Raw genomic sequence first — 6,527 nt, forward strand, 5'->3', positions numbered from 1 at the left:
TATAATTCATTTTACACCCATTCCATTGACATGCTTACTTTTTTTTTTTTTTTTAATCCCTCTAATCAGTATTTCCTTCCCCTTATTCTGGTACCCAGCTTCTCCTTCCGGAGGGTAAATTATTCAATATGGCTGATGTGACCAGTGCACATATGCACACACACAAGCTATGGGAAAGATTTAAATTCAGGAGAAGATCTAAGGTCTGTGGAATGCCCCTTCTGCAGAGCAGCAAGGCACAGACTGAGCTTTCCCACAAAGAGGGAGGAACAGTTTTCAGGGTCATGTATTCTTGCCCTGAAGCACCTACCATATTTTTCCATGTATAAGACACCTTTTTATTTTTATTTTTCTAAAATCAGACTGAAATTTGAGGGGTATCTTATTCGTCTTATACACAAAAGACAGCTGAGGAGGGAGCCACAGGTGCCAGCTGCCCATACCTTGTCAAACAGGCTTCCTCCAATCACAAGCCTTATTGTTACTGGTGTCAGTTGATGCCATAATTGGAGGTGGAGGTGGAGAGTGTGCAGATGAAACAGGGACTGGAGTGTTCAGAGCTCATAAAGATGTCAAAAATTAAAAAGATAAATACTGGTAAGCTATTGTCTTATTCTACAAAATTCAAACTGAATGTAACCAGCTATGCAAAAGAGCATGGAAAGAGAGCTGCAGAGAGACAATTTGGACCTCCTCCCGCTGAGTATATGACCAGACAGTGGAGAAAACAGGAAGAACAACTCCTTAAGATGCCAAAAAAGAAGTCCTTAAGAGGAAAACTAGCAAAATGTTTAAAATATAGATTTCTTAATTTTGGGTTGGAAAAGTGTGAGTGGGCTTATACACGAAAAAGTATGGTACATGCCAGCCTAACTCCTCTGGGTGCTGACTCAGTTACAAAGAGCTTCCTGAGCTTAGGAACCTTGAGGATCCCTGTAGCTTCTTCCAGCTGCTCCCCACCTGGCCTCAAGTCCTGCTCCTGCTGCCTGCCTCCCTCACAGATCGTCCTGGGCTCCTTTCCCTGTTGGTGCCCTTTGTGTGGACCCCCCCCCCCCCCCCCAAGGCTCAGACTTGTAACTAAAAACGCCCAGGCCCCAGACCTAAGGGGCCATTAGTCAGGGTGAGACTTTGAGGGATCAAGTCAGTCCGATTCAGTTGGCCCGCTGTATTTTCAGGCAGGCAATCTGATTCACCCCACAGCTCTTGGGTGCAGATGTGGTCGGCCACCACAGCGGTCAGGCAGGCAGAGTCAGACACAGACTTCGCCAAGCTAAGTCACACAGCAGAGGGGATCATGGAGGGACTGTCAGGCTGACTCAGACATTCAGCCCCTGAGACGGGGTCACCCAGAACCAGCCAGCCGTGTGGATTCAGCCATACGATCTGGCAAATAGGGTCCGTCCACCCACCAGGGTGGGGGCTAATCCTCCTTTCAAAAGCTGTAGTGAGGCCAATCAGCCAGGGCGGTGGGCAAGTCTCAGGAAGTCAGGCGGTTAGTGGTCAGGGCACTCAGGCAGATGCGCTCAGGCCCGGTGCAGCCATCAGCACCTCATGCAGCAGAGGTGGTCCAGCCGCCGGCCCAGGGGAATCCGTCATTGAAACGGTCAGTCAGTCAGACACAGGCTGTGGAGCACAGACAGAGCCTGGTCAGTCAGTCATGCAGTCAGCCCCTCAGACAGCCCGCCCCTGTCAGGCCCAGAGGCCAGGGAAGATCTTAGTCAGCCGGGCAGGTCTGGTCTGGGTCCGCCGGGCGCCTAGGAAGGCTGTGTTCAGTCAGACACCGCTGGAGACGCGGGTACCAGGCGGGGATGGCGGCGTGCTCAGCCGGACAGCGGCTCTGTCAGGCCCTCAGGGAGCCAGTCAGGCGGCACGGTGGGCTCGGCCTCGGCAGCCTGAGGCCCCGGCCCCGCCCCTATATGGGCGGAGCCTTGGCTGGGGCGGGGCCGGGGTTGGGGGCGGGGCCTCAGGGGCAGGCCCGCCTCCCCGTCCCGGCAGCCTCTGGGTGCTGTTGCGGCTGCCCAGCTGCTCCCCGCCCCGCCCCGCCCGCCTGGATCCCAGGATTGGAAGGGAGGTGGGTGCGGCCTGCGGGGGCCCAGTCCCATTGCCGCAGGGTAGGCACCCCTGTCACCTCCTGGTGCCGATGGGGTGATTGGGGGACCAGGAATGACTCACGTTCGCAAGATAGTGACAGACCCCGCACCTCCGCACCCGCGCTCCTCGCTCCCGGCAGGAGGGATCACTCTTCTCCAGGCGGGGGGCAGGGGGCGTAAGAAAGAGCAGCCCATGCAATGAGGCGTTCAGGGCTCTCAGGCTTAGTAATGAGTAATGCCTCCGGTGAGCACTCACTTTCTACCAAGCACTGTCATAAAAGCTTAATGTGCGGTAATTCACCTGCGCCTCACCGTTTTCCTTTAAGGTTCCATAATCTGTTTTTTACATGTGAGGAAACAGCCGGAAGCACAAGAGGGTTTGGTGGCTTGCCCAGGGCCAGGGGTCTGTGAGGTGGAAGAGCCAGGATCGGAACTCAGGCGGGTTAACTCCTGGCTTTGACTCGTGGGCCCTTAAACATACCCTTCACCAGGCTTCCCTGATCCATTTCAGGATGCCCAGCCTAAGATGGGCTCTGCAGGGCGAGGGTCCTGTTAGAGTCTCTGCTTCAATGACACAGAATAAGGAGCAATCAAAACCAGGAACCTGGCAAATGACAAACCATGGGCCAGTCTCTCAGGGTTTGGAAAAGGGAAGGCGTTTGCCCCTCAGCTCCTGCCCACGGTGTTCTCAGACTCCACCCATCTCCAGGCTTCTAGTTGGGTAACACTAAGTCAATGGACATCGTCGAGCCTCAGTTTCTCCATCTGTATAATGGGAAGGAAAGTTCATCTTTCTCTCACAGAGTGACATTTTAGGGGGCTCAAACATGTTGAACGTAGAAAATATTTCATGAGCTATAACATCCTCGGTAAGGGGGGGGAGAGAACACCTGCCTGAGTTCTGACAGTGCTCCTTTGTGGCACGGCTCCTCCTGTACAGAAGAGAATGCCACTCAAGGAGTTTGTTGACTTACCCAAGGCCACAAGCTTCTGTGTGCTGGAGCCTGCTCTGGAATTTAGGATTGTCTAACTTCCAAGACCAGTCTCTTGTATCAATTGTTTCTCAAAGTGTGGCTTGAGGAACATTTAAAAAATAGTTATATAGCTGTTGTTATTTTCAATTTTAGAGGAGGCTGATTGATACTACCAGCCCTAAATCCCTTTCAGCCAGGCTGTGGTAGGCTGCATTTAATGGCCACCCAATGATGCAGAGGCCCAATCCCTGGAATCTATAGATGTTACCTTATTCAGGAAAAGGATTTTTGCTAATGTGATTTAAGTTAAGGGTATTGAGATAAGATCACCTAGGATTATCTGAGTGGGCACTAAATGACAGAAAAAATATCCTTCTGAGAGGCAGAGGGGGGTTAGACAGGTACACGGAGAATAGGAGGCAATGCAACCGCAGAGGCAAAGACTGCGGTGATGTGGCCACAATTCAAGGAATGGTGGCAGCCACCGCAAGTAGGAAGAGACAAGGACAGATTCTTCCTTATAGCCTCTGGAGGGAGCCTCTTGATTTCAGCCCACTAAGAATAATGTTGAACTTCTGGCCCCCAGAACAATGAGAAAATAAATCTCTGTTGTTTTAAGCTACCAGGTTGTGGTAATTTGGTTCACAGGAAACAAATAGGCAGATCTACATCACTTCAAAATTCTCGCTTTGAACCATTAGCATACAACCCCCTGTTTTTAAGAAAATAAACATATCATTTAAAAAGAATTCTGGCCCGCTGGCATGGCTCAGTGGTTGAGTGTTGGCCCATGAACCAGGAGGTCAGGTTCGATTCCTGGTCAGAGCACATGCCCAGGTTGCGGGCTCGATCCCCAGTGTGGGGCATGCCGATTGATGATTCTCACTTATCATTGATGTTTCTACTTCCCTCTCCCTTCCTCTCTCTGAAATCAATAAAAACATATCTTTAAAAATAAAATAAAAAGAATTCTGTATTTACAAAAAAATAAATATAAATCTTTGATATAAAGACTACAGATTTCCCAGAGCACAGAGAGTTCCTATATACCCACCCCCAATAGCTTCCCCTATTGTTAACATCAAGGTGCATTTGTCATGACTAAGAAACTAACTTCAGTATTTTCCTATTAACTAAACTCTACACGTTATTTCTATTTCACTACTTTCACTACATCTACTTTCTGTTCCAGCATCCCATCTAAGATATTACATTACACATTTAGTCATTATGTCTTTCTAGTTTCCTCTGGCCTAGAACATTTTCTCAGACTTCCCTTGCTTTTCATGACCTTGACAGTTTTCAGGAGTACTGGTCAGGTATTTTTATAGAATGTCTCTCAATTTGGGTTTCTATAGTGTTTTTTCATTCTTAGACTGGAGTTTTTCATTCTTAGACTGTACCCCATCAGATCAGGGGTACATGCTCTCAACATGACTTGAGTACCTGGCCAAGACAGTGCTTGCCAGGTTTTCTCCCTGTGAAGTTATGTGTTTTTCCTCCCTTTCCACTATTCGGAAGCAAGTCACTGAGTGCAGCCCAGACTCAGGGGAGGAATTAAGTTCTTTACCCTGGAGGGGGTAAATTATTTGGAATTCTTTCAAAGGAAAATTAGTCTCTTCTCCCCATTTATTTATTTATATCAGTTTGGACTCACGGATATTTAGTGGGTACTTGGGACTATAATCTAATACTATGCTAATTTATTTTGTGGTTCAGATTGTTCCAGCTCTGGTCAAAGGGAACTCTTGTGTCCCTTTGACACCAATTGTTTTGCATCCTGATTGCACCAAGTTAACTTCAAGTGGAACTCAGATGAACATAATTTAAGAGTTGCATTATTTAATAGACATTCAGAAAACATATAACCAGCACATCCAATTGGTGAGTTCATCAGTACTGCTGAGGACAATGCTAATGTAGTGACGGTTTTACTTAAATGCCTCTTAAATCCATTCACAGATAGATATTAAGTCAAACCTGGTCTTGGTGTACATAGATATGGAGGAGGCTGTTAAGCTGATTTGGAAATAATTCATGTTTCATAAACTCAGACTAGGGCAGAACCAGTCCCAAATTCAAGCAGTGAGGAGGAGGAGGATTATGAACAGCCTCTCTGGGACACCCCACTCACACACACACACAATCCATTTCCAGGACCCTGCTGCCAACCAGACCTACTGGGTGCAGATGTGTGCAGATGTTGATAATGGTGAACCATGCAGGCCCAGGCCTGGGAGGAGTGGATGCTGCTCTGTGTTTGTTTCCCAAGAAAGCTGTGTGGGTGGCTTGCAGATCAGCACCATTCCCGCTAATGAGCTTGGAGCCTTTGACGTAACACCCTTCCGTGTCACAGGCCTGATATGTGATGTTTCCTGAGAAGACTCATTATTTTTACTTTTTTCCTTGTCTCATCCTTCATCTGAGATAGGCAGAAAGACACAGTGGCGTCAGTGGTCAGACTGGGTACTCCTCTGACTCAGGATCTTGTCTGGGGTCTCTAGGCCGGTCCCCCACCCCACTGAGGATGCTCAGAATTGAACTGGAGCATGCTTGACTCACAACAGAATCCTGAGCCCTGGCCCAGGTCTGCCTCCCAGCTGAGCAGTGACACCCAGAATCTCTGGCCTGATCTGAAATGGAAAGCCTTTCAAAAAAGAAGACTTTGGCCGAAACTGGTTTGGCTCAGAGATAGAGCGTCGGTCTGCGGACTGAAAGGTCCCGGGTTTGATTCCAGTCAAGGGCATGTACATTGGTTGCGGGCACATCCCCGGTAGGGGGTGTGCAAGAGGCAGCTGGTCGATGTTCATCTCTCATCGATGTTTCTAACTCTCTATCCCTCTCTCTTCCTCTCTGTAAAAAAATCAATAAAATATATTAAAAAAAAAAAAAAAAAGACTTTGTTTGGGGGCTTCTAGTCTGAGCTGTGCCGGCTGCTGGCTGGTGTGTTCTCGGGCCTCTACACCCTCTATGGTACCTTCCCAGGGAGCCCCAGTCAGATGACCTGGGTTAGAATCCTAGTTCTTCTTGTGAACTAGACTAGTTACATAGTCTCTCATCTATTAAAGGAAGGGAATACAAGTACCTACATCATAGAATCACTGTGCAAATTAAAGGAGACAATATATGTAAAGTGCTTAGCACAATGCCCGACCCATAGTAAGTGCTCAATAAATTTGCTCATTTGTTTAACAATTATTAATGTCTATTGTAGGTCAGTCACTGTTCTGAGTGTAAGAGACATAGGGGAAAAGAAAAGAAACTAGTAAATTAATAAATAAGATAAAATATATAAAGCAAGTTATTTGCACAGTGCCTTATACATAAGAAGTACATAGACATTTTTATTATTATTAATAACATAATGAAATATTGTGATTAGTGAAAGAAGGAAATAAGTAGGGTGATATGATATTAACTGAAAGAAACCTCATTTAGAAGAGGAAGTCAGGAAAGGCCCTCT

General features: G+C 47.5%; 1 long non-coding RNA gene across 1 annotated transcript; it reads left to right on the forward strand.

Moving 5' to 3' along the window:
- Positions 1-398: 398 nt before the first annotated feature.
- Positions 399-5,150, forward strand: LOC118707531. Its single transcript, XR_004984304.1, has 3 exons — positions 399-607; positions 1,623-1,625; positions 5,124-5,150. It is a non-coding gene; the product is annotated as an uncharacterized LOC118707531 (long non-coding RNA).
- The last annotated feature ends 1,377 nt before the right edge of the window (positions 5,151-6,527 follow it).

Source organism: Pipistrellus kuhlii, unplaced genomic scaffold, assembly GCF_014108245.1.
Source record: "Pipistrellus kuhlii isolate mPipKuh1 unplaced genomic scaffold, mPipKuh1.p scaffold_m20_p_6, whole genome shotgun sequence".
Lineage (NCBI taxonomy): Eukaryota > Metazoa > Chordata > Mammalia > Chiroptera > Vespertilionidae > Pipistrellus > Pipistrellus kuhlii.